General features: G+C 41.6%; 1 long non-coding RNA gene across 1 annotated transcript in view; it reads right to left on the bottom strand.

The window, feature by feature from the left end:
* The window catches only part of LOC308650059, a 114,512-nt gene that overhangs the window by 97,241 nt on the left and 5,220 nt on the right, over positions 1 to 12,051 (bottom strand). Inside the window, exon 2 of the long non-coding RNA XR_014022225.1 lies at positions 3,958 to 4,048. This is a non-coding gene — a long non-coding RNA (uncharacterized lncRNA). The remainder of the gene's footprint in view (positions 1 to 3,957; positions 4,049 to 12,051) is intronic.

Below are 12,051 nucleotides of genomic sequence, written 5' to 3' on the forward strand. Positions count from 1 at the left end.
GTAGGGATTTATAATAAGATGGGAACTGAAAATTAAAAATACACTAAATAAGAAAATATATTCATTTTCCTGAAAGGAACCCAAAGTTTGTGATAGCATGGTTTTCACAACTTCAGAATCACGTGAGGCCCAAAGTTGGAGGGTAGGGAAGTGTATTACTTAGCTTTAAGTTAATACAATGAAATAACTGAGGAAATGAACTCTATAAAAAGAAAAGGTTTTTATTTATTACTTAGCTTTAAGTTTTTACAATGAAATAACTGAGGAAATGAACTCTATAAAAAGAAAAGGTTTATTTATCTCACAGTTTGGAGGTTCAAATCCAATATCAAGAGGCCCAATCAGTTTGGCCTCTGCTTGAGAGTGGCACAGCAATGACAGGAGCATATCAAAGTAAATGTCCTCACAAGTCAGGAAGCAGAGAGAAATAGAAGGACTGGGGTCTCTCAATCCCACTTGAGGTCATACCCCTAGCAGCCTCCTACTAGATCCCACCTCTCAAAGGTTCCAGTACCTCCAAATAACACCACCCTGAGGACCGAGCTTTTATATATAGATCTTTGGAGAGTGTTCTTCCAAACCATAGCAGAAAGCATGAAGGAAATTTGCACAAGATGTACTTTTCCACAGGAAAACTTAGCACCTGTCTTTAGAGATCCCATACAAGCCTTTAACTGCCAATTTCACTTTGAGATTTGTTATTGAAAAAAAAGTCTCAAAAATAAATAATCCCATTCTCTTCCAAATTACAATATTCTTAACTTCCACTTGTACAGATTGCAGCCACTGGCAGATGGCTCTGGAACGGAGTTTGGCAAAGAGGGGACAAGACCACAGTGTGTTTGGGAAGTAGAGTACGAGTCAAGGGAATGCTACACAAGGAAGAAAAAATGAAATATGGAATGTCTTTGGTTTCCAGCTTAGCTGACTGCATGGACAAATAGTGACCCCATTATCCAAGGCCATATATATTAGGGAGAGAAGCACATATAAAGGGAACGCTTATAAGTGGATCCTGAGACGTCCACATGAAGATGGACAGGAAGCAATTAGAAAGACAAGTCTGAAGGTCAAGGGTCCATCACTGTCATATGTTTTTACTTACTTAAATGGAGACTCTTTAAATTTAAAACAGTCTCTTTCAACTAGAAGAAAGGTTGATATTACAGGCTTAATTATTTGTATTAATATTTGTGTTCTAGTGAGTGGGCAAGTGGGAAGATGGGTAGATGGATGATTGGATGAATGAATAGTAGATAAAGTGTAGTAGCTAACACCTTTGTTTTTTTTTACCTCTTTTGTTTATTATTAGTTGTTCAAAACATTACAAAGCTCTTGACATATCATATTTCATACATTTGATTCAAGCAGATTATGAACTCCCATTTTTACCCCGTATACATAACACCTTTGTAATCAGCATTTTTTATCCAACTTAATACAATTTCTTTCTGGTATTCTGTCCCTAATATAACATTAGCCTGCCTTTCAATCTCTCAAATAAGGAATAAAACCGAAAATTAAACTTTATGAAATTCAACTTTTTTCCTAAGTTTCTTCCAAGCATTTATTCATGAGACATCTCACTTAATCTTCATAATGAACAAAAAAAAAAAAAATGGACCTGCAGACCCTGTTTTCACAACCAAGGAAAACCAAGGTGGGTAATGAAAGGTTTTCAGAATGAAAAGTGGATTGAGGAATTTAGAACTTACCTCCACAGCAAAAAGAGCAATGAATTCTTGATGTGGAGGAAGCCCATATCCCAGGCCTGGGAGAATTCTCCTGGAAGCCACCTAAGCCATTTTGCCTGCATCAGGGTATGGCCCACCTGTATTTTCTGGAAAAATGTCTGTACTGCATTAAGAAACCTAAGAGGGCTTTCAAAATTTCCCCCAGCATTCTCCCCCTGATTCCTGCATCCCCAATATTTGTGGGATGGAAAATCACTGTTGCAACGAACCTAACGCTGGACTACTATATTTTATAATTGTCTGCACTTGTCATAGACTGTCTAGGCTGAAGAAAATTTATATAGAAAGAATATATCTCGACTGAACAAAGTAACAGATGGAAGCCTTGGACTGAGAGCTCTTGTCCACCTATCCCCAAGGAGATTTAATAGGATTCAGCATTTTTCTTTCTGGTAGTTCCTAATTTAAAACAAATCCAGCATGCATCTCTCCAGCCCATGGTTGTGTGCCAGGAAATTCCCTGGGTGCTGCAGGTACAAAAATGAACACATTTTAGTCCCTGTGCCCCAGAGTTTTATTGGATTCTCTCCCAGATCCCTGATCTCTACATACTTGGCTTGCAGACATGGCACCCTGTCCTCATGGAATTGATTGTTGCTCAAATAGTTCCACACATAGGCAAAAATCACAATTGTAACAGGGGCTAAAAGGAAAAGTGGCTGAATGTTAAGGAGTCTTTAATGGGAATACCTGATAGATTAGGCTTCCCTACAGATTTGCCTGAGTTTGAAAGGATGAGTAGGGGGAAGGAGGTATGAAGCAATGCCCGTAGAAAAAAAACACAGGGAAGGAACTTGGCAGAGGGTCCAGGAAATGAAAAGCAGGTCTATGCAACAAACCAGCAAGCAAGAAATGAATGGAGGGCTGGGGATGTGGCTCGGGCGGTGGCGTGCTCACCTGGCATGCATGCAGCCCGGGTTCGATCCTCAGCCCCGCATGCCAGCGGGGATGTTGTGCCCGCTGATAACTAAAGAATAAATGTTGAAATTCTCTCTCTCTCTACCTTTCTCTCTCTACCTCTCTCTACCTCTCAAAGAAAATAAAAAATAAAAATAAATTTAAAAAAAAGAAATGAATGGAGACGTAGGGAGCTGGGAACAAGGTAGTCCTTACAGAGCTTTAGAGGCCAATGAAAGTTTTGCTTTTGGGGTGAGTGATAGAATATTCTAATGAGATAAACATAACAACATAAAAGATTCTACTGATCACCGTCAGCAATCATAGACATACACAGACTCATGCATACACACATACGTGAACACACATGCAAATATGGACACATGGTCACTGCATCTGAATACTACCCTCCTGTTGATAACCACATCATTATGGAGTTTCCATTACACTGAGTTTTAATTGTTTGAATAGGAACAACACTACTTTTTTCTGAAAGTGCCCTAAATATGTGACACGATATGATCTTCATAAATATTTGAGAAGATCCCAGGGACAGAGAGGATGGAATCAAAGGAAGGAAAGAGAAAATGATTTAGCAGAGAGAATATAGTGCTCTCTGGAGTCAGAACAGAGGCCTCTGTACCCTCCATCGCCCTACCTGTACACCTGAAGCACTAAATATCAACCTAAAAATTTGGAACTATTTTTCATTTATTGTTTTTTATAATTTAATTAAAAACACTATAAACTTTATATATTTCTTATTTTCCATTGCAATATAAGTCCCACTATGAGCTACAGGTCTTTCATATCCTGGTCTAGGCATCTGACCTTCATTATAACAATTGTAAAACATAGATACTCCTCAACTTATAATGGACTCACATCCCAATAAACCCATTATGACTTGAAAATATCATAAATGGAAAATGTGCTTAACATGCCTAACTCACTGAATGTCCCAGCTGAGCTGTCCCACACAGTAGAGTATCCCTGGTTTCCTCCCGGGAACATGAGGCTGACCAGGAGCTGTCCCCACAGAGCATTGCAAAGGAGGATCAGACCACATGGCACTACCCCAGGAAAATCTCCCAATTCCTAAGCCTATTTCTACTGAATGGTTTCTACTGAATGCACATCACTTTACTACCATTGTAAAATCCTAAATTGAAGCATTATTAAGCCAGATATTATCTATAATTATAAAATTATAAATTATAAAAATTATAAAATAAATGAATTGGATTAGCAACAGCTCAGTAACTAACCTGGGAGAAATTTCTCCATTTCCTGCAACTTCACTTACCCATTGTTGAGGAATCACCCCTTGAAAGGAGGTTAGGCACAGATTTACTCTCGGGAGGTTTCTGCTCTCATGTCATGAAGTAGTCTGGCTCCTGCAAATTTAACCACCACCGACAAGTGTGAGACTATCAGTTCAACTTTTACTGTCATCGGATAGCCTAACACTTGGGAACATTTAGGTGCTCTGGTTGTCATACCCTGCAACCAACAGAAGGGCTGGCAAGGATGGGCACAGAGCAGGGATCCACTGGGTGCATTTGCCCAGCTTGCTAAAGGTCATTAGGGGCAGGAGGTGGGGCTTCCCACCAGAACAGAGTGGGAGGCAGGGGCTGGTGGATAAGCCAAACTCTCTCCTCACTGCCAAAACCACAGCAGCTTAGAGGTGTCCCAGGTCACACTGAGCACCAGGCATGCAGCCAGATGGCCTGCAAAGTATACTCTGCTTGGCCCATGCCTGGCCGGGATCCAGGTATCCTGAGCTCTTCTTCACAGTGATCGAACCTCACTCCACTCTTCCTCACCCCAACCTAGGTGCCTAGCAGACAACTCAGGCTAAGAACACAACAGTATTCCCTGGTTTGAAAAGGAACCCAAGGAAAGGACATAGTTGGAGACCGAGGACAGAGGATGTCACCTCAGGGTTGGACAGAGTCATGAGAAAAGAAGGGACATGAGTTAGAAGAGTTGATTCTCACACTTCTGATGCTGTGATCTGCTCTGGGAAGGAACATACATGGGTATGAATGTTCTAAGCTCTTTTCAGCAAACACACTCAACCATTAAATGATTTAAATATAATGAAGTGTCATTCCAAGTTCAATGAGAGCTGATGCATAGCTGCACTTGATTGCTTGCCTTCTCTGAGAGAAATTCTCATCATATTTGCTCATGGAAAAAAGAAGTCTTTAGATTGTTTATCTTTCTATACTTTTCTTTGCCAGGCACTGAGCTAAATATGACTGTTCATTCTTGATGTTCCAAAGCACCAGCTCTGAAGGGGAGATACCATTGTTCCCTCTTCTTTGGTGAGGAAGCAGACATTAAGCAACTTCTCCCAAACAACAGAACTTAGCATTGGCAGAGTGTGAATCCACATGGAGCCCTCTTTCTATCCAGATCTTCCCAGTGGGCCGTGTATCACTGTGGCCATTAGCAGAGCTGGTGAACACCACTTGGGTGCCATATGGGCAAAATGTTTATCATTCCAGGAGTCATGTATTTACACTTTAATTCATAATGAATATATCATACAATTAAATATAAAAATATTTAATTTATGATGGTGACATTGATTTCCCACATGCAGTACAGCCCAGAGTTTCCTTTTTAAAAGAAGCCTTTATTTACATAAAAGGAAAAAGAAAACAAGAAAAGCTAAAGAAAAATATTGATGATGGCAATAGTCACCAAGATGCTATTCAAATGGTGGAGTCTGACTTCTCTACACTACACCAACCGCCCTCTTCAGCTTCGATGTTCTACCCAGAAACGGTTTCCTATGCTGGTTTCCGGGCACTGATAAAACATTCCACATAGCATGCGGTGCTTGTCAGTAACTTTCAGCACATTGAATTATAAACTGTAGCTGTTATGCATGGAACAGATGCCTAATCACTGAAAAGTTCCACATTTCCACTATGAATTATACTTATTCTGGCCATCCAAGGCTGGAAACCCTCAGAATCATCCCAAACCGATAATCTGAAAATGTAAATGGAGACCAAATGAGACAGTCAGAAACACAGGATCCTCCTAGCAGCACCCAGAGCAGTTGTCAGGATGAATCAGGGCTCCTAAGAGGTCCATGGACAGCCGATTGGGCAACCAATCCTCTCAATAAGTAACTGCTGAGTTGATGGCTGCATGGAGAAATCACTGATGAGTCACCCGACTATTTCTACGTATCACTTACCATAAGGCAAGGTGTCAAGCTTAATGCTTGGAAATATATAAATAATAATCATGATTCCCGATTTCAAGGGGCTTGCACCAGACCAGAGAAATAAAAGTTAACTGTAAAAACAGTAAGCAAGGTGTTCTAGGCAAATAAGAGGAGGAAGAGGAAGAGGGGAAGAACAATAAGAATAATAAGACCCTGAAGAAACTGCTGGGGTGGAAGAATGACATCACTTTCAGCTCAAGTTATCCAGGAAGGCTTCAGAAAAGAGATGAGATCTCAGCAAGCTCTTAAAAGATGGTTCAACTTGCACTGATTTTATAGATAGACAAGATGGTGGGCTCGGTCGGATGGCTAAGAGGGGAGTGTGATTAGGATCTGGACCTGCATGAGAAGACCCAAAACCTGGGACACACACACATTGAAAACAAAAAAAAAAAAAAAGAAGAAGAAGAAAAAGAATCATCCTTGGTATGTCATGCAATTTAAAGGTGTGAAGCAATGGAGCTTCCCTGTGCTCCTAAGGCTCTTAGGGAAAACAAACACCAATTCATGCTTTGTATTTTCAATGAGTGAAAATAATGCCACCTGGATAAAAGTGACCTGGAGATTCAAGAACAGAAAACCATCTTGGTTGTTGTTATTTTTGTTCACTAAAATCATCACAATGCCCACACCCATCCACAAGAACATCATCAAAGGGGGAGAAACGAATCCTAACAGCAGACTAGCCACACCTCTCCAGATATGTCACTACTAGGAGTCTCCAGGCGAGATCCTCCAGATCTACTGGAGCAGGCAGGAAACCCCAAAGCCAAGGAGGACACTGCTTTGAAAAGGGTTCTATTGACAGTTTTCCATGCAAAGGAGCCAGAACTGAGAGTGCATGGACCGTGCGGAACATTGCCACATTTGGAGTCAAAATGATATCTGCCCATCGAATGCCTCCCTGATAAGCAAACACACCAGCACTACGGCACGAGTTGTTAGTCCCTCAGAATCAATAGCATTTCTGCTTTGAGGTCTTTGTTACTGCACACCTTGACAATAGGTTTGGTCAAATGATATGCAAGATACCTGAACCAGGGCTTTGAGACCTTGTTCAGTGACTTTGGAGCAATGTGGCTCTGGCTGGTAATGTGTATGTAGCTCTCCATGGACTAGGCATGCCTGTTTTCCAAGGTGACCAGGTAACAAGAATCTAGCCAAAATCAATGAGATGGGCCTCTCCCGGGACTTAACAGGTACATATGTAAAAGGAGAGGTGTCTGCTAGGAAACCAAAAACATTGTCCTCAGAGGACCAGAAAGATGGGAAGAAGGGGCTTCCACCCTAGATAAGGAGGAGGTACTCTGATCACAATGCCAACAAGAGTCCTGGAGAGGAATTTAAAACACTTTATCTCTTGCACTATGTGAACTGGGGCAGCCACAGCAAATGGTGACACGATGACATGCCTCAGAAAGAAAATCTCCGGTGAGGAAGGTAAAATGGTCTATGGGGTGAGCCAAGTAAATCTCCTCAGAGGTAAAGGGAGAGACAGGCAGCCTCACCATGATACCCCACAATACCCAGTTGCTTCATATACAGGGTCTATTCCCCTCTTGGGCTTGGCATTCTCTAGCCCATTGGCCATCCTAGGACTGGACTCCCACTACTTTCTCCCACCTACTGCCAGCACTTCCGAGCTTCTCCTTTCTGTATATCCCAAACCTCCACCCTCATGATGATCCACATTCCCACCTTCTCTCTCCTAAAATCTGATAGGTGTTTCCCACTGTCATCCAGGCTCTGGTCTCCAATATCTCTCAAAATACCACCATCCACAGAGTGGCCAGAGAGGACCAATCAAGGACAAGTACACCCAGGTCTCCCCTGTGCTGCAGATTTCCAGTGGCTCCGTGTTTTCTACCATGAGAAGTTGCTGTTTCTCCCTGAGACATTGTGCATCTTGCCAGGCAATACATTTGGTTCAGATACTTGGTAGATGCTTAGACCATTCAGTGATCCTGTTCATTAAGATAGCAACAACTCAGCCCTGGCTGAGCCATCCCATTAGGTTTACAAAGAAAAGAAACGATAAAGTAATATTTACCAATCTCTTTTGCAACCTTGGTGATTCTTCCACCCCTCAGTTAGAACCAAGTTTGACAAATCAACAGTGACTTCACCAAATTTTTATTCCATACAAGCTTGCCTTGCACTAGATGAAATGATTTGTCCCATTTCCCTTTGAAAAAAAATTAATGCACTAAAGTTTTGATACCACCAATATGCATTACCTAAAGTATGATTTAAGCTTACACACATGTATTTCTTTCTATCTATTTAAAAGTGGAAAAGCTTTGAATTATACCAGCCTGCCACAGATCAAAGACCCACTGGGCTCATCCTTCAATTCCTGACCCTTTTCTCCTTTACTACAATATGTGATGTTCTACCTTGAAGGAAAATCTGAGGGGGACTGAGCTGATTACCTGCATGCCCCATTTCAAGAGACTGTGAGTGCTTCATGAACTGCTTCAGGTAGATGGAACTGTCTATTACAGCATTTTAACATTCACAATGTCACAATTTATTGTCACATTTTAACATTCACAATGACACAGCTGGGTTCTCATTGAAGACGTTGTCATGAGAAGCCTTACATTCAAAGATATAAAGACCATCGATGATATGCTAAAGGTAAGAGGAAGGCCAGAGAGACAGAACTAAATCATGTGTATACACTATGCTGCTGAGGTCTGGCTTTTTCCAATCCATTGATGTCACTTTGTCAGGCTCCACTCTGTAATTGTTGTGGAAATGCTTTCTTTGGGGATCAAATTACTAAGTATTTTTAATACTCTCTCCAAAACTTAACTTACCCTCTTTGAGAAGGAATAAGGAGTTGGGTGAGAAGGACTGTTACATTAGTCAGTTTTCCATTGCTATAACAAAAATACCCAAGACTGGGTCCTTTATTTTTTTTAAAAAAGAGCCTTATTTAGCTCACAGTTTTGGAAATTGAAAGTCCAAACAGCACAGCACTGTTTTAGCAAGGACCCTCTTGACTGTGTCACACCATGTGGATGGCATCATGAAGGGAGCATATGCAACAGAGAGAAATCACATGGCACAACCAGAAGAGAATGGGTAAGAGCCAGCCTTGCTTTTTTAAAACAGTGCTCCCTTGAGAACTAAAGGGTCCCAGGAGAACTCTCAATCACCACCTACCAGGCTCCCTCTCTTCAACATCTTACATCAGCACATGGGGGATCAAGCTTCCAATACACAACCCCCCAGGAAACAAGCCATATTTAAACCACAGCAAGCAATTTTAGAGGACTTCAAATGGTGCTAGGTGCCACCAGGGCTGAGGTGGTGTGATCGTTTGGATCTGAAATGTCCCTCAAAGGCCCATGAAGGCTTGGTCTCGAGCCTGTGATGCTATTGGGAGGTGGTGGAATGTTTAAGAAATAGGACCTGGTGGGAGGAAGTTAGGCCCTTGGGAGTATGTACATCCTGGAGGGGACCCAGACCCTCCCTGATTCTCTCTCTTTGCCTCTTCTGTCATGAAGTAAAAAGCCCTCCTCTATCACATACCCCCTCAGTGATGTACTATGCCACCTCAGTACCAAAGCAATTGGACCAAGTGATCATGAACTGCCAGGTTTGAAACTATAAGCCAAAACAAACCTTTCCTCCTTTTAAGTTGATTCTCTCAGGTATTTTGACATAGTGATGGAAAGCTGACTAACACAGGCAGGAAGAGAAAGACATGTTTGTGCAAGTGCAAGGCCGAACCCTTTCACAGCATCATTTCACATGTATTACTCCATTGGGATGATATCCAACCGTGTTGTGGCGTAGGACAGACAGGTTCTACCAAAAAGAACATGCCTTCCTGTTCCCGTGGAGATGAGAGCTGATGGGGCTGAGGCTCTGGTGCCTCGGTGTCACTAGTATGATCAGTTGTGGGAGATGGGTGACTCATGGGCCACAGGCTGAGGCACAATCAGGATTTATCGGCTGCTCTTTGGGGGAGTCTTGGCCATCTGTTTTCCTGAACCTTTGTTTTTCTGTGTCTCCCCAGACATTCTCCATACGCCTGTGAGAAACAGAGCAGAAAAGGTCTGGGAATGCAGACGCACGCCTTGGGTTCCTGGGGAGAGGGCGAGAGGCGGGGGAATTGTTTTCTTCCATTAAGCCCTGCCCTGAGCAGAAAGAAATCATCTCTAAGCTCTTGTCTTGGGTGACATTCTCCCTGACACTGGGTTGCTTTTCCTCACCTGTCTAAACTAAGTAAAGAGGATCCAATATCCACTCAGCACTGATCTTTTCAGCAGATACTCAAAGGATAAAGAAAGGATAATTTATTATTCTTCTGTTTAATCCCATAGAGTGGATTGCAAACTTCCAAACAGTAAGACATTCTTCTGAGAAAAGAACCCCCCTTATCAGCTTGGCCCTGTCCAAAATAACGATGACTTCACGTTGGCTTGGGCTTCAGGATGTATTTGTCCCCTGTCAATAACTAATGCTCGGGCTTGCATTTCGCCTCTGTAGAATGGAAATCTGGAAAGCATGACAAACCACCCTTCTTAAGTGTGTATCAGTTACAACCCACTTCCCACTTTAATTATGCTCCCTATGTAACCCTGAGCAAGAGAGGGGATGGCCTCCCTCCATCTCACTTGGCTCAGCGTGGGGTAAAAGCACTTCAGGAAAGACAGGCCAAGTTCACTTCTTTAGAAGTTGTTTCTTTTATAAAGTATAATACCCAGGTAGGTTTTGCATACACTGTGAACAAAAAAAAAAAGTTTAATTGCTCTTAAGGTGAATTTCAAGTATGATGTTTTTAATCTCTATTTTGTGTGTGTGTGGTGCTGAGGATGGAACCCAGTGCCTCACATATACGAGGCAAGTGCTCTACCACTAAGCCACAACCCCAGTCCCTCAAGTATGATTTTTTGATATAAGCACAGATTATTTGTTTGTGCTACAGTTAGAGCTGGCCATCAATATAAGCCCACAAAGCTATAAGCATCCGCACTGCCAGAGCCCAGACACCAAGGCAAACCATCAATTTGGCATGATTTCACATGTGGCCATTCACTTCCTTGTGTAAGGACTTGGGGTCATTAAAGGATACAAGGTTCTTCCGGTAGACATTTCTCATTAAGTGGAAGCTGTCAAGGTGGAGTCTCATAGTAGCGCAGCCATGTGTGTACACACACAACTACAGAAGAAGGCATTGTTATCCCAGGAGATGACAACTCTGTTCATGTTATGGTCCCTTCTGAAGGCCTTTGAGTGTGATGAGATGTGGAGGTGGAAGACAGCAGTATTGATGGTCCTGACCCTGTGTACTCCTAGGCTCCTGTATATGTCTGTGTTTTAGTTTCTAATTAAAAAATTTAAAAAGTTAATGAAATTTAAAATTTTTAAAATAAAGAAAAAGAAACTTACAGAACAAGACCATTAAAGAAAGAAAAACTTGTACAGCTATACAATATGTTTGTGTGTTAAGCAAAGCATTATTTACAAAAGACTCAAAAAGCTTTAAAACCTGAAGCTTGCGAAGTAAAAATTTAACAATAAGCTACATGTATTACTGAAAAAACAAAAAAGTATGTGGGTGCAGTCTAGCGGTAGTGTTTTTAAAGTCTACTATAGTGTGCAGTGGTGTCCTCCGCCTTCACGTTCTCTCATCACAAAAACAACTGACCCACCTGGAGCATCCCCAGTCCTGCAAGCTCTGTTCATGGTAAGTGTCCTGGGCATATGTACCAATTTTTAAAAAATCTTTTATATCAGATTTTTACTATGCATTTTCTGTTTAGCTATGATTACAGCCACATATACTTACCATTGTGTTACAATTGCCAACAGCACTCAGCTGTAACGTGCTGTGCAGGTTTGTAACCTAGGAGCAACAAACTCTACCATGTTGCCTAGGTGTGTAGAAAGCTGCACCATCTAAGTTTGTGTAAGCATACTCTGTAATATCCACACAATGATGAAATTACCTTTTGTTGCATTTCTCAGAACTATCCCTGTCATTAAGGGATACATGATTATATTTGTTTTCTAATTCTTCACTAGAGCATGAAATTTTTGAGCATAGAAACTATGGCTCATTGGTTTCTGTATCCCTAACTCCCCAGCACATAGAAGCCATTCATTGTTGACAATCTGACTGACTTACTAAGTAAA

Source organism: Spermophilus citellus (genome assembly GCF_964194105.1).
Source record: "Spermophilus citellus genome assembly, chromosome: 1".
NCBI lineage: Eukaryota > Metazoa > Chordata > Mammalia > Rodentia > Sciuridae > Spermophilus > Spermophilus citellus.